Source organism: Amblyomma americanum, chromosome 11 (genome assembly GCF_052857255.1).
Source record: "Amblyomma americanum isolate KBUSLIRL-KWMA chromosome 11, ASM5285725v1, whole genome shotgun sequence".
Taxonomy (NCBI): domain Eukaryota; kingdom Metazoa; phylum Arthropoda; class Arachnida; order Ixodida; family Ixodidae; genus Amblyomma; species Amblyomma americanum.
Window position 1 is genome coordinate 10999679 of NC_135507.1, and position 26475 is coordinate 11026153.

Here is a 26475-nt window from a genome sequence, read left to right on the forward strand (position 1 = left end):
GGGGGGCGCGTGTCGCGCGGGGGACGCGGGCACGGACGGGAAGGGGGGCGCGTGTCGAGCGGGGGGACGCGGACACGGGCAGGGGGGCGCGTGACGCGCGGGGGACGCGGGAACGGGTAGGGGCGCGGACGAGCAGGGGGGCGCGTGTCGCGCGGGGGACGTGGACACGGGCAGGGGCACGGACGGGAAGGGGGGACGTGTCGAGCGGGGGACGCGGACACGGGCAGGTGCACGGACGGGAAGGGGGCGCGTGTCACGCGGGGGACGCGGACACGGGCACAGACGGGAAGGGGGGACGTGTCGAGCGGGGGACGCGGACACGGGCAGGGGGGCGCGTGTCGCGCGGGGGACGCGGGCACGGACGGGAAGGGGGCGCGTGTCGAGCGGGGGACGCGGACACGGGCAGGGGGGCGCGTGACGCGCGGGGGGACGCGGACACGGGCAGGGGCACGGACGGGAAGGGGGGACGCGGACACGGGCCGGGGCACCGACGAGCAGGGGGCACGTGTCGCGCGGGGGACGCGGGCACGGGCAGGGGCACGGACGGGAAGGGGGGACGTGTCGCGCGGGGGACGCGGGAACGGGTAGGGGCGCGGACGAGCAGGGGGGGCGCGTGTCGCGCGGGGGACGTGGACACGGGCAGGGGCACGGACGGGAAGGGGGGGACGTGTCGAGCGGGGGGACGCGGGCAGCAGGGGCACGGACGGGAATGGGGCGGGTGTCGAGCGGGTGACGCGGACACTGGCAGGGGCACGGACGGGAAGGGGGGACGCGGACACAGGCAGGGGGTCGCGTGTCGCGCGGGGGACGCGGGCACGGGCAGGGGCACGGACGGGAAGGGGGGGGGACGTGTCGCGCGGGGGACGCGGACACGGGCCGGGGCACCGACGAGCAGGGGGCACGTGTCGCGCGGGGGACGCGGGCACGGGCAGGGGCACGGACGGGAAGGGGGGGACGTGTCGCGCGGGGGACGCGGGAACGGGTAGGGGCGCGGACGAGCAGGGGGGCGCGTGTCGCGCGGGGGACGTGGACACGGGCAGGGGCACGGACGGGAAGGGGGGGACGTGTCGAGCGGGGGACGCGGACACGGGCAGGCGCACGGACGGGAAGGGGGCGCGTGTCGCGCTGGGGACGCGGACACGGGCAGGGGCACGGACGGGAAGGGTGGACGTGTCGAGCGGGGGACGCGGGCAGCAGGCGGCACGGACGGGAAGGGGGGACGCGGACACGGGCCGGAGGCACCGACGAGCAGGGGGCACGTGTCGCGCGGGGGACGCGGGCACGGGTAGGGGCACGGACGGGAAGGGGGGAACGTGTCGAGCGGGGGACACGGGGCAGCGGGCACCGACGGGCAGGGGGGCGCGTGTCGCGCGGTCACGGGCAGGGGACGCGGGCACGGGCAGGGGGCACCGACGAGCAGGCGGGCGCGTGTCGCGCGGGGGACGCGGACACGGGCAGGGGCACGGACGGGAAGGCGGGACGTGTCGAGCGGGGGGACGCGGACACGGGCAGGCGCACGGACGGGAAGCGGGCACGTGTCGCGCGGGGGGACGCGGACACGGGCAGGGGCACGGACGGGAAGGGGGGACGCAGGGGCACGGACGGGAAGGGGGGACGCAGGGGCACGGACGGGAAGGGGGGACGTGTCGAGCGGGGGACGCGGACAGGGGCAGGGGCACGGACGGGAAGCGGGCGCGTGTCGAGCGGGGGACGCGGACACGGGCAGGCGCACGGACGGGAAGCGGGCGCGTGTCGCGCGGGGGACGCGGACACGGGCAGGGGCATGGACGGGAAGGGGGGACGTGTCGAGCGGGGGACGCGGGCAGCAGGGGCACGGACGGGAAGGGGGGACGCTGACACAGGCAGGGGGTCGCGTGTCGCGCGGGGGACGCGGGCACGGGCAGGGGCACGGACGGGAAGGGGGGACGTGTCGCGCGGGGGACGCGGACACGGGCAGGGGCACCGACGGGGAGGGCGGGCAACGCGGACACGGAGCGGGTGGCGCGACGCGCGGGCGACGTGCGGAGACGCTGCACCGACCTCTCGCGTAGGGCGACGCCGAGACAGGAAGGGGGAGACGCGGAAACGGGGGAGGGTACGTGACGCGCGGGCGACTTCGAGACAGGGGTAGGAACGGACGAGTCGCACGGGCGACGCGCAGACGGGTGGACCTAAGTGTTGCGCGGGCGACGCGCGGACGGTCGGGGACCAACCTGTCGCGCGGGCGACGCGCAGACAGGTGGATCTACCTGTTGCGCGGGCGACGCGCGGACGGTCGGGGACCGACCTGTCGCGCGGGCGACGCGCAGACAGGTGGATCTACCTGTTGCGCGGGCGACGCGCGGACGGTCGGAGACCGACCTGTCGCGCGGGCGACGCGCAGACGGGTGGACCTACCTGTCGCGCGGGCGACGCATGGGAGACGGACCTGTCCTGTTGAAGAGATGACCGTCTACGACTGACGCGTAGTCAGGAGGCCTACCTTTTTTCCGACGTGTTCGTGGGCGAAGAATAGCCGCCGACCTCTTGCAAGTCAGGTAGGGACAAGCGGTGGCCTGTTCCCCGGGAGACCTGCAGGCGAGCTGCAAGTCGGGCGACCTCACCTTTCGTCCATATTGTATTGCAGTGGAGACTCCGTAACATTCGTCCCTCTCGTCTACTTACAGTTCGGTACCGGCAGACCTAGTGTCTCCTGTGTGAGTAAATCCGATGATTCGGGAGGAGGTCTTCCGCACCTGTGGCGCGGGAGAGGTGTCTCTCATGGAGACATGGCGCGGCTTTGTGGATCTACCTGTGGCTTACAAGGCATTCGAAAGAAACGCCCTCCATTCTTTTCCTCGCCCACTGAAATTTAAGCTAAGACGTCATCAGGCTTTGATGTAGAGTGGGGTGGGTAACTCCTACCGTAATTTGGTGCTCTTGGCCTCTCCGGATTCCAATATTGATTTCCATCTCACATCTGCAACTGGTACTCTCCACCAGCACGGGTCTTCCTGTCCGGCTTTCGCTGCTACGCTGCGGCAAAAGTGTATGAACGAATGACGAGATCCTAAACCCTACCTGGAAAGGAGAGGAGGCGCCAACTGTATTTACAGAAAAAATACGAGAGAAAATGCGATTCAGTGGGTTTTTGTGCATTCGTTTTGCGCGAAAATCTATAAACGTCGTCCCTAGTAATAAATCTTTAGTTGCCATCCTCTGCCTGCCGCACTGGTGATTAATAACAACATCGAGGTGTTTAGGAAAAGCCTATGTTTGCATTATAACGCATAGAAGTTTTTTTTCTAACTCCTTTAGCTCCACCGTTTTCAGTTATATTGTGTGTTTTATGTGGTTTCATGTTGCGTTCTACTCTCTTCGTTTTTAACGACAAACATTGACGAGTGTTGCAACTTATCAGCCACGTTTCCCAGGCGCTGTTAGTATTTTAGGTTACCGTTTTTCAGACGAGATGAATCCCCAGTTCTCTCCTGTATTTCTATTTTCCTGTTCCTTTCTTATTTTTTGTTGTTTTGTACTGTATCGCTCTCGGGGCCAAGAGGGTAACTGAAATAGATAAATTCAGCGCAAGCGTTCGCCTAGGAAAAGATCGATATTCTCTCGATGGAGAGAGGTCCTCTGCACTGAATTGGAGCTGCAGATGCGTTGGATTACGTCGGTTTATTGCAGCTCGGCAATGTCTGCTTTTCTTCGCAGTTTTATTCATGTCCGCGTCTACAAATTTACTTTAAGGACAATAAATGGTTTTCTCCCATGTACAGTACAGTAGCAAATAAAAGTTAACGTCGTCGTGTCATGGCTTCAGGCGTAGCTTCAGGGCGCCCTTAATGCACCTATAGCAACTCCTCCTAATTAACAACGAAGAGTTACGAATCGTCTGGACGTCCAAGACGATCGTAGACGATCGTTTTTGTTTTCGGTGTTTTTATTTCCGAAAATTGGAGGCGCTTGGAAGGTGTGGTGGAATTTGTAAAACATTTAATAAATCTCCGCCACCACTATCCACAGCGTGTTGTGCTTGTACCTATGCCTGCGGTAGGCGAGAAACATTTCATACCATCTCCTTGCCGCTGAAAATGTTCAATCATGGCGAAATCAGCAGTCAACTTATCTTATTCCGCTGTTATGTGTGCTCCGCTGCTGGCAGTGAATGCTTTTGCGTCCCACGCGTCTGCACCGCGACGCGAAAAGACCGTGCAGCAGGTGCGCACGATATCGCGCATTATGCTCGTCGTTATCGCGATTGCATCGCCGTCGCCCAACGGTGTAGCGACACTGCGCATGCGCCGTTTCGGCCCAGCGTGTTCCTCTCGCTCCAGCACTGGCTGGAAGCACGACCAAGCCGTGCCGCAGGGTAGCCGAGTGGGTAAAATGCCTGAGCTTTGCTCACGCATTCGCGAAGACCCTGGATCGAATCCCAGCGTCTGCAGTGCTGCTGATGCCAGCGGTCGCTGCGCTGTGGGGACTGAGATTTCGTCTAGGGTCGCTCCGGGCGATTTGACGCCCGGCTGTACACTCGGCCGCTCTGTGTGGTGGACAAGGCGAGGTGGTGTGTCTTTATGACACATCATCTCCTCTCGCTGTCCCCCGGGCATCCAAAGGGCGGATGCCTGCCGCTGCTTCCTGTGGAATTGTTCCCGGAGGGCACTCCCGTTCTGCTTTCGCTCGTTTTTTTTTCTCCCTGGTGCAGTCGCACCTGAAGTTGCGTGCAGATAGACGCAGTCAGTGCGTGCCGTCCTTCCCGGTTGTAAGAGTGGCGTGCAGACAGACGCAGTCTGTCTGCACGCCACTCTTACAACCGGAAAGGACGGCATGGACAGACCGCCCAGATACCGCTTGGGTTTTTTTTTTAATTGGACAGCAGTGTGCACGACCACCTTCATTCAAAGGAAAACAATTTGCAGTTGGAGAGTGTTTTCTAATGTTGCTTTAGCGCGAGAACTACTCAGGGAAAAAACCCCGGATCCCAGAAGTTCACCATGATCTCTGGATCGTGTCATCTTCGGCTCAATACGCTGCTCATCTGATCTATAAATTTGCACGTAGGCTCTCTGTCCAAAATATGAGAGCGGTCGTGTTGAGGCCGACCGTTTATCTTCAAAACACTGTATAGTTAACTACGGTTTCGGCAGACACGTGCAAAAATATAAAAAACCTTCGATATCTATAACGCGCGCTGAAGGACCCCAGGGCCACGTCCTCGCAGCGGTTCTGCTCATTCAAGCAATTCCATGAGCTTCTATCCTGCACTGAATGGTTCAGCAACGCCTGCAGTTCGACCGCTGCTCGGAGACTTGACAAGCTTACATTTCGTGGCGCCAGATAAAGCACGAGGAGCGGCGATCAAGATGCGGTCGCTACGTCGGGCGGAGTATCAACACTAAATTATATTCTTCACCGTGAGCCAAGGGCAGCTTGTATCGATATTAATTTTCTTTTGCTATTCTAGCTTCTGCGAAGGATAGCTGAGAGACATCTGGCCTTTGCCGCGTAGCTATGGATAACAACAAACATAATTGCACGCCAAATAAAACACCTACGCACGAAATTACTCTCAAGAAGTAATTCAAGAAGGAAGTAGCTGCAAAAATGTCCCTGTGGTCTCTTATTCGTTACTTTACCTCTTGTACTCGTCATTTAGGCTAAGTTTGTTATCAATCCTCCAAATTGAACTAACTAGCACTCAAGAGCATTCCACTAAATGCGAAACTTACTTTAGCCGCGAATGTCCAGGTATCACGGCATCAGCTTGTGGCTTTTCACCATCTCTCCTTCGCTGCATCCGCATTCCTTTAGAAGATCCGAGAAGGTGCCTGCAGAAGTATAAAAATCATTTGGCCGTAAATATTTTTTATTAAAGGTTGCATGGCTCACTGAACAACTGCAAAATTATGATTTGTATGACGCCATTCCTAACATTTTGCCCCGTGAAATCCTTCATTTAAAAGAAAGCATTGACCCAGTAGAAGAGCGCGGCTCAGTTGTGTTAACGAACGTGCTGCCCGACTCCAAAAATATTCGCATATATGTCGATGAAGGCGGCTAACCAGGCTCCAGGAGAATGGGTTTTCGTGCAGAATTTGCTGCCTGGACCAGTCGGGTGCCAGCAACAGTGGAGCCGGACCAAGGCTTTGCAGCAGTGACGAGATTTCCGGATGGCCGCGTTTGGATCGTGTACCATAAGGGCCATCGTGGGCAAGCTTAATGGGGCGGCTCCTCCGAGCACTCTGTCTCCGGTTGTTGGCGAAGACGCTCGATTGCCACCTTGAACTATAGTGCCAGCTTCTGCTGGGGACACCGCCGTAGGGCATTCTAACACAGGTGCTCTGGTGCAGTGACTGACGCCTCGGTGCGTACTGAGGAGGACGGCATAAATGGTCAAACAGTGAATTATAATCTCACTGCTGTCGTTACGGAGTGGGCAGTAGGCCAGATGATTGTACAGGATACTGACGCGTCGGTGCATACAGGAACAATACTGCCTAGAATCCTGTTCGGCACAGCGGCCGAACTCGGGGAGCGGTTGTGCGAGACTCCACATAGTGAACCAGGAACTGTTTTTCGATGATTGATTTTTAGTTCGACTAAATGTTCTCTAATTTTTTACGTGCACGTTATGACTATCTGCCAACTCAGCAGGGGCGCTGTTCACTTGCTTTAATGAGTGTGCTGAGGAAGTCGGGCGCCCGCACTCAACCAACGACGCAACAATATTAAGTCATTCTCCAAAATGAGAAATGAAAGAAAACCACTGAACCGCCTACATTACGCTCATGTTAGAGTGCTGAAATTCATGTCTCGCGCTGATAATGATAAGACATTAGCCGCGTTTCCAACTTAGGAACACATTTAGACGGTCCTTGGAGATTTGCGGAAAAATATGAACATACTTAAATTTCATTGTCTTTAGTTATACCAACCCAATCAGAGAATGCGTAAGAGTGGCGTGGCGACAGACTGCGTCTGTCTGCACGCCACTCTTACTACCGAAAAGGACGGCACGGCAGACCGCAGCAGTGCGCACAAATACATTCAATGTTAAATAAAAAAAAAGATTGAAGTTGGAGGGTGTGTTCTAATGTTTCTTTAGCGCGAGAACTTCTGGTACAACCAGAGAAAACCACGGATCACAGAAGCCCATATCTGCACGGAGAGGCTCATACCGTCTCATCGTCCGCTTATTACTGCTCATGCAATATATAACTGCACACGTAGGCTCCGAATCCAAAATATCTTTAAAAGACGGTATAATTAACCACGCTCTCGGCAGACACGCGGAAGAATATAAAAAACCTTCCATACCTAGGAACGAGCGCTGAAATACCACAGGGCCACGTCCTGGCTGCTGTTGTACTCATTCAATCATATCTACCAAGGGCAATACGAAGTAGCTTAAAATGGCTTGATGTCGACATCACTATCTATCCTTCTCTGCGTTGCCATATTGGAACAATAGCGCGTAGACGTCGAGGCACTGAACGGTCAAGCAACACCTGCAGGGCGGCCGCGACTTGACAAGCTCACATTTCGTGGCGCCAGATAAAGCAAGAGGAGCGGCGATCAAGATGTGGTCGCTACGTCGGGCGCAGTAACAAAACCTAAATAAATTCTTCGCCGTGAGCCAGGGGCAGCTTGTATCGATATTTCTATTCTTCTGCTATTCTAGCTTAAGCGAACGATAGGTGAGAGACACCTGGCCTTTGCCGAGTAGCTATGCATAAAAATAAAATTTTCTGCACGCCAAATAAAATTCTTGCGACTGAACACGAAAGTAGCTACAAAACTGCGCCTGTTGGATCCTGTTGGTCATCAATCCTCTAAAATCAACCAACTAGCCCGGAAGAACGTTCCACTAAATGCGAAACTTACTTAGCGGCGAATGTCCCAGCACTTCTGTGCCAGGTATTGCGGCATCAGCTTGTGGTTATTCACCAAACTTCATCGCTGCATTCCCGCTCCTTTAGAAGGTCCCAGAAGGTGTCTGCAAAAATAGAGAAAAAAGAAAACATCCTTCGTTGTAAACATTCTTTATTTAAGGTTTCATGGCTCACAGAACAACTGCTAAATCATGATTTTGCCCCGAGAAAACCTACCTTTAGCAGAAAGCTTTGACTCAGTAAAAGGGCGCTGTTCTGTTTGTGGGCACCTCCCTTGCAGACCCATTTGTAGCCTTTCCCACGATGAACCGTGCAGAGACAGCATCGCCTCAAGGGAGGGCGCATATCGTTACCGTGTTTACGTTACCGTTTACCGGGCCCGGCAAGCGACGTCTGCGCATGCGCCGCCACTTACCGGTCCGCAAGCACTTTACGGAATCTCAGCGTTGCGGGGAGTTAGCGTTCGCTCGTAAACAAACATAGCGGCGTCCTGCACGGCCGTTTCGGACCAAATACAGCACCGCCGCCACGTTCTTCGGCGCCATACATGAAAGCATTCGCTTTTAATTTGCAAACTTCACTCATACGGTAAGGTTTGAGTAATAAAATAAGTCCGTGTTTTTGAGATTATTTGCCGATTTTTGAGGAGTTAAGCCTGAATATATGCTGTGTACATAGCCAAATAGCAACGACTACACTGCAGCTCTTCAGTTTAGTGCCCGATTTAACATTTTTCTATATTTCCATTATTTTTTCCTCGCAAAACAAAAACTGGTAATTCTCTTGCTATATTCATCAGTAATTAGAGAAAATAAAAAGTTTCTCCGGCCCGGAGTTTTCGCGCTTTAACTTACTGCCAATAGATGGCGCCACTGTGTTTACATCCAAACACATAAAGAAGCGAGAATGCGGCACGGCAAACATGTGTCGTAGTTGTGCTTTTTTTACAGCGCTCGCAACGCAATGTGCGCTGTGTATGCAAGCTTACTGAGGTCTACGTAGTGAAATTGTCTACTGGATAGGGTGTCTAGCTTCACGGGCACATTTGAAAAGCCGTTGAGTCGGCTGTTAGCTGAAGTGTCGTCGGTACGTCTTTATACCCAGAGAAAAAGATTATTAAAGTGTACCATTTCACTTCATAGAAATGATTGCAATGCATCCCTATTTTTTATATAATGAAAAGCTGGGCATCAACCATCCTCATCACTAGTTTTAGCTTTACGGTAACTTGTTAAGGGAGATACAGTACGCTAAAACGTCTTCTGTCGTGCGCCGCGCTAACCGGAAAATCCGGCGTCCGCTAACACGGTAAACGGTAACGTAAACACGGCAATGATATGCTATAACTCTCTATTTTCTGTTTAGTTACTGTAACAAACAAGGGAGAGTGCGACAGAGACTTCACGCACGCGCGCGTGGGACGTTAAAATTAAACTTTTTGCTTGCAGATGTGCAGTTTATTATACGACGCACCTTACAGCATCACCCTCTTCGTCTGGGATCGTCGGCGCGAACGGACGTGTCGCTCGTGGCTCCACTCTTCGCCAGCGTGGCGAGGAAGCGGCGGGGAGACATGCCTTCGTATCTCGTTCCGCCCGGCCTCGAAGTGTCCCTAGCGCTAGCGTGGCCGAGGAGGAGGAGGAAAGGCAAGGAGGTTAACCAGACGAATAGCTGGTTTGCTACCCTGCGCGGGGGGAACGGGGTGAAGGGAGAAAAAGATGAAGGAGAAAAGACAGTTGCAGTAAATTAACGTCACTATGTAAAGTCACAGCGTTCAGTAAAGTCACATCGTGCAGGCCAGAAGTCTACAAAAAGCGGAGGAGTGCCTTGGAGGCCATCACCGCTTACGAACGCCGCGGCCAGTGGCCGAGAATCTTCGTTTCCGTCAGTGGGCGCAGGTCTAGATGCTCCAGTGCATGGCAGTCTTTCGGCTCTGTAGGCAGGGCATTCACAAAGAATGTGGGCTATAGTCTCATCACACCAGCAGATGGCACATGCAGGATTGTCAGCCACACCTATTAAGGAGTAGTGCTTGGTGAAAGCTACACCAAGCCACAGGCGATTCAACAAAGTTGCTTCACGTCGTGGTTGGCCGGATGGAAGCCGAAGCTTCAGATCTGGGTCTAAGTTTTTTAAACGCGAATGCGAGAAATGGCCTGAATTCCACACGGCAAGCGTGCTGTTCCGGGACAGTGGTCTAAGCCTACCCGCTGCGTCAACTCTCGAGATGGGGATGGACCTCATGGTGAGCAGTTTGCGTGGCCTCGTCCGCGCGGTGGTTGCTTGCGATCCCGCTGTGTCCTGGCAGCCATTGGTAAACAATATCGTGTCCTTTGTTGATGGCTGTGTGGTGGAGCTCTCGGATTTCGGCGAGTTGTTCATGGGACCCAGCAGATTGTAACGTTTGGAGAGCTTCCTTTGAATCAGTGAAAACAGATAATTGCTGGGGTGCTTCTTCACTGATATGCTCAATGGCGACACAAATAGCAGTAAGTCCTGCACCCGTCGATGAAGTCCGGTGTGATGTTTGCACTTTCTTAACTATGGTCCTTACGGGGATGACTACGGAGCCCGAGGAACTGGAAGGGGTCACTGAGCCATAGGTATGTACTTGCAGTCGGTGTCCGTGTTTCTGTTGGGGTGGTCTGTTTTAGTGTTTTGGTCGATAAATCAGCCCTCTTTTTTTGTGCCCGGTGTGCAAAGAAGCACACAAGGTTGGTGCAGACTCCATAATCTCCATAATGAAGACGACGGTCTAGAGGCTGGTGTAAGTCGCGATGGGCATCAATAATTTTTGCAAACGATTTACTCGACCGGTTAGCAGGAAGACTGGCAAGATGGTGTGCGGGAGTCCGTGAGAGGTTACGAATGTGTGCTCTCAAGGCTTCGATTGTGACATAGGTAGTCGTCACTGGATTCTCCTGAGCGATGAGTACTGTTGCGGCTCTAGACGCGCATTTTGGCACTCCTAGGCACGTCCGCAGAGCTTGAGCCTGAACACTTTGCAGACACCGTATGTTCGCTTTCCTCAAGTTTCCTGTGTAGGGATACTGTACCGATGGAATCCCATGAATAATGCCGTGTACAGCTGGAACATCGACTGCACTGATGCTCCCTATGACTTTTTCTCCGAGAAAGGAGAGAACGTTAAGGATTGATGTCAGTCGCCTTTTAATGTACGAGACATGTGGGCTACATGTTAGATTACGATCGATGATTACTCCGAGGAAGCGATGGCTTATCTCGGAGGGTATTGTTGACCCTATCTATGTTTACAAGATAATGGGACACGTTCTTGTCTGCAAAGACAACAACAGAAGATTTTTCATTAGAAATCTCCAGGTCTTGCAGGCGGAGGTAGGCCGCAAGAATGCTTTCCGCCTTTTGACGCCTTGCTCGAAGTTGTGGTCGCGTAACTCCTGATGCCCAGATACAAATATCGTCTGCACCGACTGAGACTCTCGCCGACTGTGGTAGTACATCAACAAGGCCGACAAGCGCAAGATTGAAAAGCGTTGGGCTGAGTACTCAACCCTGTGGGACCCCACGGGAAGTGTAATCTCAAGATGTTGGTCCGTCCTCAGTCTGCATAACTAGTGACCGATTGGATAGATAACTGCGTATCCAGCAGAACATGCGACCACCAAGTTCTGCAGCTTCCAGAGAGTTCAAAATAGATTGATGAGCGACGTTATCATACGCCCCTTTAACATCCAGAAACAACGCCGTGGTCAAGCGCTTAGATGCTTCTGATGTTGAATTGATGACACCAGGTCATTCACGCAATCAATAGAAAAACGTCCCAAACGAAACGCAGACATTACATCTGGGTATCTTTGATAGCGCTCCAGATACCACTCAATTCGCGTAAGTGCAATCCTTTCCATGAGTTTGCCCACGCAACTAGCCAATGCGATTGGACGGTACGACGCTAGGTCAAGCAGCGATTTCCCTGCTTTAAGGAGTGGAACCTGACGACTTGATTTCCACGCGTCCGGAACTGTACCCGCACACCATGATGAGTTGAAATGGTCTAAAAGAACACGTCGAGCCTCTTGACCAAGGTTTGCAAGCACAGAGCATGTTACTATGCACTTCGCAGCAATTCAGTGTTGTGGATTGGTTCGTGGGACCTGCTATTCTTGCGCAAAAATCTTCGCCAATTTCCGCTTCGCTTCGAAAGACTTGAATAGTTGGAGCTGCTGAGGAGATGTTCACAAATCGCGCAACACACTCCAGATGCGGGAGAGAGGCTGTCGAGGATTCAGTGATTCACAGAATTCTTTCCAACGGTCAGCCTGCATGATTTGAATTCTGCGCTGAATTTTGTTCTGTGTGCGCCTTGCACCCCTTAAGTCGTGTAGCGACTTTGTGCGCCTGTATCTTCTCTCTTCTCTTCGTCGAGGTGATCTGAGGCGCTGCAGCTCCACATTGAAGTCTGTGAACTTTGGCATTGAAGGGAAGAAGCATATCTCGCGTGTTTCATAGCCTCTTTTATGCGCCCTTCAATGCATGTTGTAATTTCTTCTCTGCAGGCTTCTTCCATAAAGATTTTAAACATAGACCAGTCTATTGGTTGCAAATGTATGGCAGATCTGCATCCAGCGAGACCAGGTACAATAATATATGTGGAAATGTGGTCACTTCCATGCGTTTCTACGTCGGCAAACCACGGGACGCGTCACGAAAGGCACCGAGACACAAACGCCAAGTCCAGACAACTGCTGTAAGACAGCCCGCGAACGTACGTTGGAGAACTATCGTATAAGGCATTCTAGGTCGTGGTCAGATGCGAAACAGACAAGATTTCTGCCCTTCGAATTCATCCGGATGTCTCCCCACATGGCGTGATGCGCAGTTAACTCAGCAGTGACGATCGAAGGCCCAAGTCTTACAGCCAACAAGTCCCTCAGTCTGTCGGCGTCAAACCTTGTTGTTTGGGGGGGGGGGGGTTATATTGCTGGTGGTTTGGACGACCTCGATTCCTCAGCGTATTTTGTTGCTAGCTGGCATTATTGTTGTTGCAGCAATAAAGGCCTGTTTGTGTAAGCCAGTGTGTCGTTCCTTTGTTCCCTCAGAGCATGGCCCGCCGTGGTCGGCGAGCGCTCGGTGTTGTACGCGATCACGCGGTGGGGTGCGGGCGCTTTTGAACTGAAACAGCCGCGATTAAACGGAGGGAGAACGAATTATCTCCCCTACTCAACCCAGAAACTTGTATTCATTAACCCTATTATTCACCCCTGGGAAAAATATTCGCATATATCGGTGAAGATGGCTAGCCAGGCGCCAGAACTGGTTTTCGCACGGAATTTTCAACCTAGACAAGTCGGGTGCCAGCAAAAGTGGAGTCGAACCAAGGCTTTGCAGCAGTGATGTGACTTCCGGAAGGCAGCGTGTGGACGAGACACCACGGCCGTCTTCTACAAGCGCCATCGTGGACAAGCTCAATGGGTAACGCCACATACGGCTACTCCGAGCGCTGTCTCCGGTTGTTGGCGAAGACGCTCGATTGCGACCTTGTGCTACGACGGCAGTTTCAGCTGGGGACACCGCCGTAGGCCATTCTGACACAGGTGCTCTGGTGCAGTCACTGACGCCTCGGTGCATACAGAGAAGGACGGCATTAATGTTCAACAGTGAATGGTTTGGTTTGGCTTAGGGGGTTTAACGTCCCAAAGCGACTCAGGCTATGAGAGACGCCGTAGTGAAGGGCTCCGGAGATTTCGACCACCTGGGATTCTTTAACGTGCACTGACATCGCACAGTACACGGGCCTCTAGAATTTCGCCTCCATCGAAATTCGACCGCCGCGGCCGGAATCGAACCCGCGTCTTTTGGGCCAGCAGCCGAGCGCCGTAACCACTCAGCCACCGCCGCGGCTCACATGGAAAACTCTCAGTCGCGGTGGACACCTCAACCACGCTGCATGGTAATGTAGTAAGGCAGTGGGTGCAGTAGAAGTAGGAGGTAGTGTGATTCTACATGATACCGGCAAGCTATCTCAAGAGACGGAAGATCGGATTAAGAAACGCCAAAGCATGAAAGCGGCTAAGCCTATAGACAGAACAGAACTGGCAGAGCAATCAACTGGCAGAGCAATCAATAAGCGAAGGCAACCGCAAATGAAAATTTAATATGGAAAGAATCGAGCATGCTTAAAAGAGCGGAGGCGGCCTAAAAACGGAGAAAAGGAAACTAGCCATAGGTAAAAACCAGATGTGCACTTTAAGAGACAAAGAAGGCAGTCTCATAAGCAATATAGATAAGACAGTTAACAGACGCGAAAAGTTCTACAGAAATCAATACAGTACGTAATGTAATCAGAGTTAAGTACAGTTAGTATGCTTAAAAAAATCGCTTTAATTATGCTGTTCACAATGTTCTAATTTATTATGTTCTCTACGGCCAAAGATCCTGCGTAACACTCGGCTGTGAAAAAGGATGCACACTGTGGCACCCTTAGTGTCTTCTCGAAATTGTTTTTTTATTAGTGCACTTCGAACTGAATGATCTGATTTTGAACCATCGGTATAAAATCGGTTGCATTACCTGCACTTCCCCATCTGTGCCGAAAATTCTTGTCATATACGTTTATGTGGCATTTTTTGTGTTTTGTGCTGAGTTTTATGGCACATATGCAACTGATGCCATCATGCACCAAGAACAAGGTATAGGAAAAGTCTTTTGTTGAATGTTATAGAAATGTAAAAATAATCCCTAGTGTAACGGCCATCAAACGTTACTACCAACTAGTGAACACATACACAAATTGTAGAAATGGCTTAGTAAAAGCTTTAAAAACGGCTGGGTAACCTCAGTAGCTTTCCTTGGCTGTGCAAGGATATCGAGGCTCCCAACCAATCAATATAAAAGCCTCATCCTTCTTCTCATGCATGAGAAAGTGGCTGAGGTGTACTGAAACTCAAACAGACCATTGGGTAAAAAATTTAGTCTTTTGAGAAATTTCGTTTCGTTAAGAAAGCTAAAAACACGTGACACATCAACAATTGCATCATCTCCTGCGGGATGAAAAGGAATGTATTCGTTACAAAACTGAGTGAAGTACTTTTTCCTTAGTTTTTTCAGCTTCGCACAAGAAATTAATATGTGGTTAACCGAAACTTCATGTCCGCATTTTTCGCAGACAGGTTGATCTTGTTTTGTCAGTAGGAAATTGTGTGTGAGGTGCATGTGTCCTATACGAAGACGGCACATAATCACTTACTCAAAACGTTCCTGGTAAGTGCATTCATTCACCTATAGCTGATTTTACGTTGTGTGATTTGTTGTTTACTTCGTTGTCCCACGCGGACTGCCATTTCTGTCTTATTTTACGATTAATTAAGCTAATGCAATCGTTGAACGGTACATTTACTTTCTTTACATGCTTATAACGAGCTTGAGCAGTACAGAAGTCCGCTCTTTCGTTGCCTTTAATTCCGGTATGGCTTGGTACCCAGCAGAGTTTTACGTTTTGTCCTTTAGCTGTGGCTATTACTATGTTGTGTATGATATCACCATGTATAAGAGTGACTGCATTTCCAGAGTGAAGTTCTGTAAGCACGCTTAGCGAGTCTGTGTATATGATACTGTTTGCGAGGTTCTCATTCACTATATTTTGCACGGCTCCAGAGATCGCGTAACATTCGGGAGTGAAAATGGAGGCACACTGTGGAAACCTTACTATTTCAATCCAATTCCCATGTACCACTGCGTTTCCTACGTAGGCATCTGTTTTTGAACCATCTTTATAAAAGCTCTGAAAGTACTGTACTTTTCCTCTAGTGCAAGAAATTGTTATATGATATGTTGTTTTGGAGTTTGTTCCTTCCGGAAGCGTGTAAGAGAAAAATCGCAGATTGCAGGGAAATTCTGCCATCTCGTCTTTGCGCAATACCAGGTAATGTGTTTAGGACGCCAAGATTCTGGCACATCTCTTCAAATCGCAAGAGCAGTGGCCTGGTAGCTTGAGGTTTGTTGTTAAAGAACGTTCGAGATGAGCACTTCGTAGCTATATGGTAACATAGACGTTTTTTGTAGGGAACGGAGTTTCAAAATGTACGAGCAGGTAAGCATGGTTCTTCTGCCTGTAAGTGATGGTTCATTAGTTTCTACATATAGGCTGGTTATGGGTGATGTCCGATATGCACCAGTGGAAAGACGTAAACCTAAATGATTCACTGGATCCAGTCGTTTAATATACGATGCTCTCGCTGACCCATATACTATACATCCGTAATCTAAGGTAGAGCGTACAATGGCGCGATAGATTTGCAAAAGACATGTCCTGTCAGCACCCCAACGTTTGCTGACAGTACCTTGAGTATATTTAGGGATCCGGAGGCTTTCTTTTTCAGTGTGTTTATATGGGGGCAGGAAAGCGAGTTTTTTATCAAAGGTTATCCATAGAAATTTGTGCTCATTTTTGACGGGTATCTGTGTTCAGTTCAGGTGTACGAATGGGTCGACTTGTGTGCCGCGTTTCAGCGAGAAAAGGATGGGTACTGTTTTCTGTGTGGAAAACTGGAAACCGTTCTGATCTTCCCATGCCACTAGTTTATTCATTGTCAACTGCATTTGTCTCGCCCATGTTGCAATGTATGAGAATGTGCAGGCTATTTGAACATCATCAACGTATACTGATTACAGGATGGACTTTGGGATTATTTTACTTATGGAATTCAATTTTATAATAAACAATGTCGTGCTTAAAATACATCGTTGAGGAACTCCGTTCTCTTGAACGAAGCTCCAGGACAGGGTTGATCCCAGGCGTACTTGAAATGAGCGGTCGGAAAGGAAGTCAGTGAGGAAATTTAACATCCTACCGCGAATAACTAGGTCGCCTAGGTCGCGGAGGATCCCAAACCTCCAGGTCGTATCATACGCTTTCTCCATATCGAAGAAAACGGCAAGACAGTGCTGTTTGTGTAAAAAAAGCTTCTCATATTGTGTTTTCCAGGCGAACTAAATGGTCTGTCGTTGAGCATCCCTTTTTATATCCGCATTGATCGCCATCAAGAAGTTTGCGGGTTTCAAGGACAAATGTTAATCTTATATTAAGGACACTTTCAAAAGATTTTGAGACACAGCTTGTGAGGGCTATCGGCCTATAGCTGCTTGGGGAAGTCGGTGGTTTTCCGTGTTTCAGGAATAACACTATCACTGCTGTTTTCCATGCTTTAAGCATTTTTCCTTGTGTGAGTATTTTGTTGAAGAAATTCAAGAGTGCCTTTATGGCAGGCTGAGAAAGATGCGCAAGCATTTCGTAGTGTATCTGATCGGGTCCTGGTGCAGTTCTGTTTTGGCAGACAGTACTCTATTTCTTGGAGAGTAATTAAATTGTATTTCCCTCCACTTATGCGAAGTTTTTTTGTTGTTTGGCTATATTTTTGTGTTTCGAAATGACTGCGTATAGTGCGAAGAACTGGAGATTGCAGCGAAGTGTTCCCCCAAAATGTCTGACTGTTCCCTTATGCTTGTTTGTGTGCCAGGTGCTGTTAGAAGAAAAACTGTGAGAAGGTGCCATTTATTTTCGAACCTAAATCCCACATTTTTGTTTCTGATGTGGTTTGACTGTTTAAAGATGAAACGTAACTCTGCCAAGAAGCTTTCTCGGCACTGCGGCGGACGTACCGAGCTCTGGCTCTTGCCTTTTTAAAATGCACGAGGTTTTCTTGTGTTGGGTACCTGCGAAATTTACCCCAAGCACTATCATATGTTTTTTTTTTGCTTCCTTGCATTCTTTTGTCCACCACACTGTGTTTTTGCTGCACCATCTCCTGAAGACCGAGGAATAGCTAATTGTGCGGCAGTAATTATACGATTCGTGAACATTTCGTTTATCTCATCGATGTTGACGTTTTCTAAAACTATATCTTCTAAATTGGCTTGTGCTCTAAAAAGTTTCCATTCTGCTAAATGCAGCTTCCAACGTCGCGGTTTCGTTGGGATGATTTCTGGTGCAGGTTTCAAACTTATTAATACAGGAACGTGATGGCTGCCATATGGGTTGTCGATAACATCCCATTTATAATCGTTAAAAACAGATGGTGAACTAAAAGACAAATCTAAACAGCTCATATTGTCCGAGTTTGGGGAGCAGTATGTGGCCTTTTCCGTGTTTAAAAGACATATATTGTTTGTGAGAATAAAATCTTCGGTTGTTTGCCCCTGAGTGTCACAGCGCTCGCTTCCCCAAAGAGGGGAGTGAGCGTTAAAAATCCCAACTACAAGATGTGGCTCTGGAAGATCATCTATCCGTTCTTGTAGATCATGAACTGTTATTGTAAAATGTGGATGTATGCATACGGAACAGATTTTTGGTGTTTTGTAGCTGACGATGCTGACTGCAACCACCTCAAGTTTTGTTTTGAACTTGATTTCTTGAGCAGGAACGCCGCTTTGAACGTAATCGCGACACCTCCCGAGAGTCGATTTGCCTGCTCTCGATAGCGTCTAAAAGTTTTATATTGTTTCAGGATATGCACATGTTGTGGACCAAGATTGGTCTCCTGAAGACAAAACTATGGGTAACATTGACCCTAAAATATGTGTTATGTCGCTGTAATTCCGCATAAGTCCTCTACAATTCCAGTGAATTAAAAAAGCCATGTTTCTGCTTTTGAGAGGAAATGAAAGGAGATTTACTTAGGCGGTGGGGCCTGTCTTTTTTTCGCTCAAGAGAGCTGTTTCGCCGCTGCAGAGCGGGCGGACTGAAGGTTACATCGATCACCTCGCCAGAAGTGCTGGAGGACCGCGGAGAAGCCGGGGTTTGTTAGTTTCAATCCTCCCAAGAGGGGGGAAGTCCTGCAGAGTGCCGACCCATGGACCGGCGCTCCCTGCTGTGACACTGGCAGGACAACTTTCGCTGACCCTGCCTTGGACGTGGATGGCCCTGCCATAGGCTCGGTGGGAGTGGCCTCGGCAAGTGCCGGAGTGTGTGTGGTGCTACGCCCCTGCGCACCACATCAGCGAAGTTTTGTTTTGCTGTGAAAGAGAATGTGTTCGTAAGCGCAAAACGCCTTCTTGCTTCTTTCAAAAAAATGTTTTCCTTCGTCTCTATGGTGATTATCTCTTTCTTTCTTCCAGGACGGACACGCTCTGGAATATGCAGCGTGGTCTCCTTCACAGTTTGCGCAGCGCGGGGTTGCATCACATTCATCAGAATGGTGATCCTTCGAGGCACGTTTTGCGCAAGTTTTGAGACCGCGGTAACTCTGTGAGCCGTGGCCGAACCTTTGGCAATTGAAATATCTGTAGGGGTTAGGTATATATGGTCTTACATTACCTTTCAAATATCCCACATCGATGGTGTCGGGCAATGTGCTGGTGTTGAAAGTAAGGATTAAGTGTTTTGTGTCTATTTCCTTATTGTCCTTCCGGATCTTGATTCGGTGCACATCTATGACGTCTTTGTCGCTGAGCCTTTCGATCATCAGTTTAATAATAATAAGAATAATTGGTTTTTGGGGAAAGGAAATGGCGCAGTATCTGTCTCATATATCTTTGGACACCTGAACCGCGCCGTAAGGGAAGGGATAAAGGAGGGAGTGAAAGAAGAAAGGAAGAAATAGGTGCCGTAGTGGAGGACTCCAGCATAATTTCGACCACCTGGGGATCTTTAACGTGCACTGACATCGCACAGCACACGGGCGCCTTAGCGTTTTTCCTCCATAAAAACGCAGCCGCCGCGGTCGGGTTCGAACCCGGGAACTCCGGATCAGTAGTCGAGCGCCCTAACCACTAAGCCACCGCGGCGGGGTCGAAAATCAGTTTCTGATATTACGCCTCGGACAGTGTTCAGAGATCGATGTGCTGTTATGGAGAGAGAGAGAGAGAGAGAGAGAGACTCTTTAATGAAGAAACAGAGAATTTAGCCGGCGTTTCAATATCGCTGGCATGCTACTCTGCGTAGGGAGGGGAATTTGGGAGATAAAGACTGAAGGAGAGCAGCGTGGAAGAGGTGGAAAAAAAAAACGAAGATAAAATGCAGCCATGAAATGGGTACTAAGGATGCAGTGGCGAGTATTGATGTAACCTATGGAATGATGGAGTGCATAGTCCGACGAATGGGCTGACGAAGTTCACTGCAAGAAGAATGCATGAAGGTAACCTGCAAGTGAATTTAGAGCTTATCGAGATGTCCAATGTCTTTTAAATATGTAAAAAGAAAGTTCATTGCAAGTCTCTGTTGCCTGAAGCAGGCTAAGGGGCCTAAAACTTTGTCCATTGTTAGGGGCACTGGGCAGAGCTTCTGCATGCAATGTTCATAGTACGCACGCTCGTTAGCATACGCAGGGCACTCAAGCAGGATATGTTCCACAGTTTCTATCGAAGCACAGTTGTCACAATGCGGACTGTTCATTTGTCCAAAACGGTATCGCAGGCCATTTCTATATGCAGCATTCAGACGAAGTCGGTGATAAAGTGTTTGGAGTTGTCGAGGATTTCTGGGTGAGAGTCTTGATCTAAGATGTGGGTCGATTGAGTGAAGAAATTGGTACTGATGTGTCGGCAAACTCCAAAGCCGATACGTTTCTTCGTACGCAAAACTTTTAGCCATTTGGGACGCATCAGATTTCGTGATACCGGGATGTCCCCTATAGAAGCAGTGTTTGAAAGTTTCGAGCGCTGGATGCACTCACGCAGATCAAGGAGAAGGTCACCGCTGGCCATTTTTGAGATCCCTGTTGCCAGGGCCCAAGGTATCGGCTAAACATTTAGACACAAGGTATGGAGATATTATTCTTCCTTGTTTTTCATCGCTTTGACTGCGGATTACGTGAAACTTGGTAAATGTTTGTTTCTTTTTTAAAAAAAATCTGCTGCTTCATTCCGCCCTGTCTTGAGAAAGTGATCTGTTTTTGAAAGGAGGGGAGCCATAAAAAAATTTAGTTTTTCATTCATGGTGCCAGCCACCCACCACGGAGTCCAACAAGGGGACGGGACAGGAACTTGAAAGGAATTCCTGCCCACGCCAGCTGTACGCCTCAACTATAACCAAAAATGGGGCAACTGAGGGTAGCTACTCTACATAGGGTTAACCCTAGCCGCCCACGAAGGAAGGAAAAAGCGGGAAACGAGGAGGAGACAGGACAGTAGTCAGAAAGAAGATAGAAAAGAAATAGATGGAGAGAAGGACAGGAAAATACGACTGCCGATTTCCCCCGGTCGGGTCAGGCCGGAGGTGCCGTCTCCAGGAAGCTGGGGCCAAAGTGGTGTGTTGCCTCCGCCGAGGGGCCTTAAGGGTCCAAACGCTCGGCATCGGCTCAACCACCAGGATCCCCTTTTCACCGGACACGGCGATGCCACGCACGGCGAGGCGCGGGTGCTCGGGTCCGTGGTGATGCACTGTTCACCATCATCCCCCTGCGGTGATGTCCCTGCAGATGCTCGGGAACCCGTTGTGTCGCCACTCACCGTCGCGACGCCTGCAAGCTGCAGGCGCCCCCCTGCGGGGGGCATTCACAGGCGAGGACGCCTGTGGGGGATATGTGCCACCCTGCACATATCCCCCACTGCCACTTCGGAGGAGGCTTAAGAGGCCGCTATTGCCGTAGTCATCACGCGCATGGAGGCCCCGTATATACTATCGGACTCTAAAACTGCCATACTAAATTACTCCCGCGGATAGTTCACGTCCCTGCATTTCGCATGCTGAACTCCCTCGTCGCACACCCGTCCCGCCACATGGAGCTCATGTGGGTGCCTGCCCACTCCGGGAATCCCGGAAACGAGGCTGCCAACGCTTTATCCCGAGGTTCTCTTAACCGGGCACCGGCGGCCTCCGATCTGGGGTTCTCACGGGAGCGCATGCATTCCTTCAGTGAACTGACGCAGGCCTGAAAAGCCGAGCGTCGGCTGTACCCCCACCCCATCCCTCCCTCGACAATTATCACCAGACACTTTGGAGGCGGCTCCAAACACGCACCTTACCTTCCCCTTATATACGCTCGCGCTATCACCAAGTCCACACAAACCCCTCCTGTACCCTTTGCCACCACCCCAAAGCCATTCTCGATCATATCATTTTCCTCTGCCCGGCGGATCCTCCCCCGCGGGGCCTGGAACACCTTACCACTTGGTAGGCTTGGGAGTCCCTACTGCGCTCTGAGGACCCTACCAAGCAAGCCATCGCCACAGACCGGGCTGCCAGCGTCATGAGCCTCCGGGACATGAACGTTTGAGTGCAGTGGGGCCGTGCGGGGGCCCAAGGACGTGCGCGTCCTAAACTCCCCCGTGTCTAATAAAGTTTCCACCACCACCACCACCACCTTGAGAAGCTGCCACAAGAGACTATATGGACCAAAAAACTGAAATGCCTGTATTCGTGTACTAGTATTTTCCCGTTGGCATGCGTAGAAATAAATAGAACTATGCACTGCATATTATTGGTTAGTGTACCAGTGAAGGTCTCGCTGACCAAGACTGTGGGACAGTAATACTTCAACTGTAAGTACTCAAGTTCCAGTATGTTCCGATTCAGGCTGGAACGGAGGGTGCTTTGTTATGCACGCATAGTTTGTAGCGACGCTCTATACTTTCAGTTACTCTTTGCAGGAGACAGTGTCTTTTGTAGCGATAGCTACATTACGGTAGCATTTCGAGCTTTCAGCGTGGCGGCGCCGCCACGCTGTCACGTGGTGGGTCACGGGGTGCGGAGCATCTGCCGGCGGCGCTGCGCCGTGGCTGATTACGTGGTTCGTCACGTGGTTGGTCACGTGAACAAGTTCCACTCAGCTAGCTGTAGCTATTGCGTCACTCCAGGTTTAACCAGAGCAAAACCACCAATAATTTTTTTTGTGAACACCGCCTCGATGCCCAGTGTAGCTATCGCTTTAAAGCACTTTAGAATTTAAAGCACTTTGAACGCCGAGAGCATGAACGGCGCCGTTAAAAACGCTAGCGCCGCTGATCCCGCGTGATTCAATATGGCGGCGTCGCTTAAGTTGTCTCTACTAGGGGCTGGCATCGAGGCACCCTACCAATCCTAGCACCACACTGACATCTGATGATGAGATAAAACCCGTTACTTAATAGGTTGCAAAAAATAAAGATGTTAAAAAATGGCGGTGGTTAAGCTCTTGTTAAACCTGGAGTGACGCGATAGCTACAGCTGGCCGAGTGGAACTTGGTGACGTGACCAACCGCGTGACGAAGCACGTGATCAGCCACGGCGCCGCGCCACCGGCAGCTGCTCCGTACTACGTGACAGCGTGGCGGCACCGCCACGCTGAAAGCTTGAAATGCTACCATAATGTAGCTATCGCTACAAAATGAGGGAAGAATTTTCTTCTGCTAGCTGGATATCGACAAAAATTGTGACACCGTTTACGCAGAGAAGCGTTTGCAATTTACTAGGCAGCCATGCTCAGGAAATCAAGAGAAAATTTGCTGCATTAGGCTGGTTCTGTCATGTGCTACATCACTTTTATTACAACTATACACGTACTTCCTGCCGTTTATGAAGTGAGTATCGTACCTGAGATCGACTTTGTCGACACTGTGTTCGGCAATTTGGCGAAATTCCAATGGTGTTTTTTTTTTGTTGCGTACTCCTTCACAAAACCTCTTTTTTTTGCGTACCACATTGGAGCACGTCAGTCTGACTCACTTCCGCAAGTTCAGCTTTAATCAACTGCCTAATAACGGAGCTATTGGCTTTCCAGTAAAAAAAAAGAACCAGTGGGTCCAGTTGGGCATATCATTTGATTACAATTAAAGCCAGTTGGACCCAATTGGCCCGCCAGTTTGGCTCATCAATTCAATTGGGTAGCCCATTTGGTTTCCCTAGTTCCAGTTAGGCATTCTAAGTGGTTCTGCGTTTCCAACTGGGCTGTGAGGTTCCAATTGGTTTCGGCACTCCCAGCTTGATCGCCCAACTGGAACCATTTGAAACCAATTGGCGCTCCAAGTTGGAACCCAGAAAACCAATTGGAAGCTGATCTCCCAACAGGAAGCCCCAGATATTAGGAGTCTTATCTCTTGAAATGTTTTCATAACTTCCACCATCGTCACGTCCTTAAATTAGATAACTTCGCTTAATGTTCACCCGCGACTGGCCAGCTAGACAGTTTCATAAATGGGGTATATAAGTCACTGCAAAAGCATGTTCTGTGGATATATGTTGAGAACCAAAGTTGGTATACAGGGCGTAATGCATGCTTGTTGGTCTCTCTTGATTTTCGTAACGATGCGTATTTATAATTTCAGCTTCCTTATAGAAATGTTGGCAGCAGTCTCACAGCAGTTATAGAAGAAAGGGCAGTTGGTTCCAATGCAATTCTAATTTCTTTTTGCTGACCAGTTCAAACCATTTGAGTCGGATTGGTATGCCAATTGAGTTTAATTGGTGGGTCATCTGGTCTGGTTGGTTGACCAACTATTTCTTATTGGAAGCGCCAATTGGGCCCAATTGGTCGAGCCCAATGGGTGGCGAAAACACAATTAGTTTTGACCAATTGGTTTCAACTGAAAATTTTCCAACTGGACCCATTGGTTTTTTGTGTTGGGTTTTGTTCCCGGATATGGAGAGTTCTGTCCCCAATAGTAAAACTAATCGGATGTCCCATGAGGTGCTGTAACAATGCTATTCTACATGAAGTAAAGGCAGCACCGAACGCCAGGAATCCGAATGCGGTGACCGAACTGTCACCAGCTACCGTGAACGCTACATCCGCGCCAATTGATCGCTATGCGGGAAACACGCGACACTATTTCGCACTGTCTGGCTGCCACTTCCGAATGCAGCTTGACCTCTGGTCGCCCGACATGGGTGATCAGCGCCAGCTCGTCGTCCGGGCTGCTGCGTCCATGAGGGCCGTTGGGGCCCTAAGGGCTCCACTACCAGACCAATGTCCCCACAACCTGAGCAATAAATCTTCCACCACCGCCACCGCGATTAGTTATGAGTTATAACGCGTCTCTTCCTTGTCTCTTAACGCATAAATCTGGTTTTTACCTATGCCTAGTATCCTCTGCACCGCTTTTAGGCTACCTCCGTTATTTAGAGCATGCTCGATTCTCTCCATATTAAACTTCTTCCTTATGTCGGCTACCTTGCGCTTATTTATTAACGGAAGGGTTAGACGCCCTCATGCTTTGACGATTCTTAATCAGATCGTTCGTCTCCTGAGATAGCTTGCCGGTATCCTGTCGCACTGTCCTACCGCCTACTTCTACTTAACACTCCTTAGTGACAGCTGTCAGATTATCGTTCATTGTATGAAAATTGTATGACAAGGAAGGCAATGTCATTAGCAATATGGTAGCCGATAGTTCTACAAAAATCTGTACAGTGACCAATGTAACCAGAACGTTAATAATAGAGACAGTAGCGCACAACAATGCGTCATCCGGCCAGTAACGAAAGAGGAAGTAAAGAAAGCCTTAGGAGCAATGCAAAAGGGTAAAGCAGCTGGTGAGGATCAAGTAACAGCAGATTTGTTGAAGGACGGAGGGGAGATTGTGCTAGAAAACCTAGCCAGCCTGTATACGTAATGCCTTATGACCTTGACCGTACCAGAGCTTGAAAGAACGCAAACATAATCTTAATTCGAAAGAATGGATATGAAAAATTACAGACCGATCTGCTTACTGTCCGTTGCCTACAAGGTAGTTACTAAGGCAATCGCTAATAGACTTAGGTCAACCTTATACTTCAATCAACCAAATGATCAGGCAAGCTTTCGTAAATGATATTTCACAATAGATCATTGTCACACTATCAATCAGGTGATAGAAAAATGCGTAGCATATAACCAACCCCTATATATAGCCTTCACTGATTACGAGAAAGCATTTGATTCAGTGGAAACCTCAGCAGTCATGCAGGAATTAGGGGGAATCATGGTGCAGAAGAGCCTAACGTGAAAATACTGGAAAATATCTATAGCAACTGCAGTACTGCGCAGCTACCATAGACCTCCATAAAGTCTGTAATAAAAATCTAATAAGGAAAGGTATTCCGAGGCCTGAATTGAGAGCAGTTGGGGATAAGAGTTAACGGAGAATACCTAAATAACCTGGGATACGCTTATGACATTGCCTTGCTGAGTCACTCAGGACGTGAACTGCAAAGCATGATCAATGAGTTAGACAGGCAGAGGAAAACGGTTGGTTTAAAAATTAACCTGCAGAAAACCAAAGTAATGTTCAACTGTCTAGCAAGTGAGCAGCAGTTCACAGTTGGCAGTGAGGTGCTGGAAGTGGTAAATGAATACGTCTACTTAGGGCATGTAGTGACAGCTGATCCCCTTATGTAATGCCCCATTGGGGCCTTTAAGGGAAAATAAATAATGATGATGATGATGATGAGAGGGAAATAACTAGAAGGATAAGAATGGGGTGGAGCGGATATGGCAGGTTCTCTCAGATCACGAACAGTAGGTTACCAATATCCCTCAAGAGAAAAGTGTACAACTGCTGTATCTTGCCGGTACTCACCTACTGGGCAAAAACGTGCAGGCTAACGAAAAAAGTTCAGCGTAAGTTAAAGACAGCACAGCGAGCCATGGAAAGCAAAGTGATAGGTGTAACGTTAAGAGACCAGAAGCAGGCAGAGTGGGTGAGGGAACAAACGCGGGTGAATGACATC

At 50.1% G+C, this 26475-nt stretch overlaps 1 protein-coding gene and 1 long non-coding RNA gene across 4 annotated transcripts in view; one reads left to right on the top strand and one right to left on the bottom strand.

Annotated features, from left to right (window-relative positions):
* LOC144110168 (uncharacterized) overlaps positions 1 to 7015 on the top strand; it is a 60775-nt gene extending 53760 nt beyond the window's left edge. Inside the window, exon 6 of the mRNA XM_077643004.1 lies at positions 6078 to 7015. The gene's annotated coding sequence lies outside the window, so the exon portion shown is untranslated. The remainder of the gene's footprint in view (positions 1 to 6077) is intronic.
* LOC144110169 (uncharacterized) overlaps positions 1 to 26475 on the bottom strand; it is an 80726-nt gene that overhangs the window by 15638 nt on the left and 38613 nt on the right. For 2 of the 3 annotated variants that reach the window (XR_013309737.1, XR_013309738.1), the window contains exons 3-5: positions 9351 to 9561; positions 7870 to 7981; positions 5715 to 5813 (exon numbers count right to left, since the gene is read on the bottom strand). This is a non-coding gene — a long non-coding RNA (uncharacterized LOC144110169). The remainder of the gene's footprint in view (positions 1 to 5714; positions 5814 to 7869; positions 7982 to 9350; positions 9562 to 26475) is intronic. The other variant, XR_013309739.1, reaches the window with a different exon arrangement.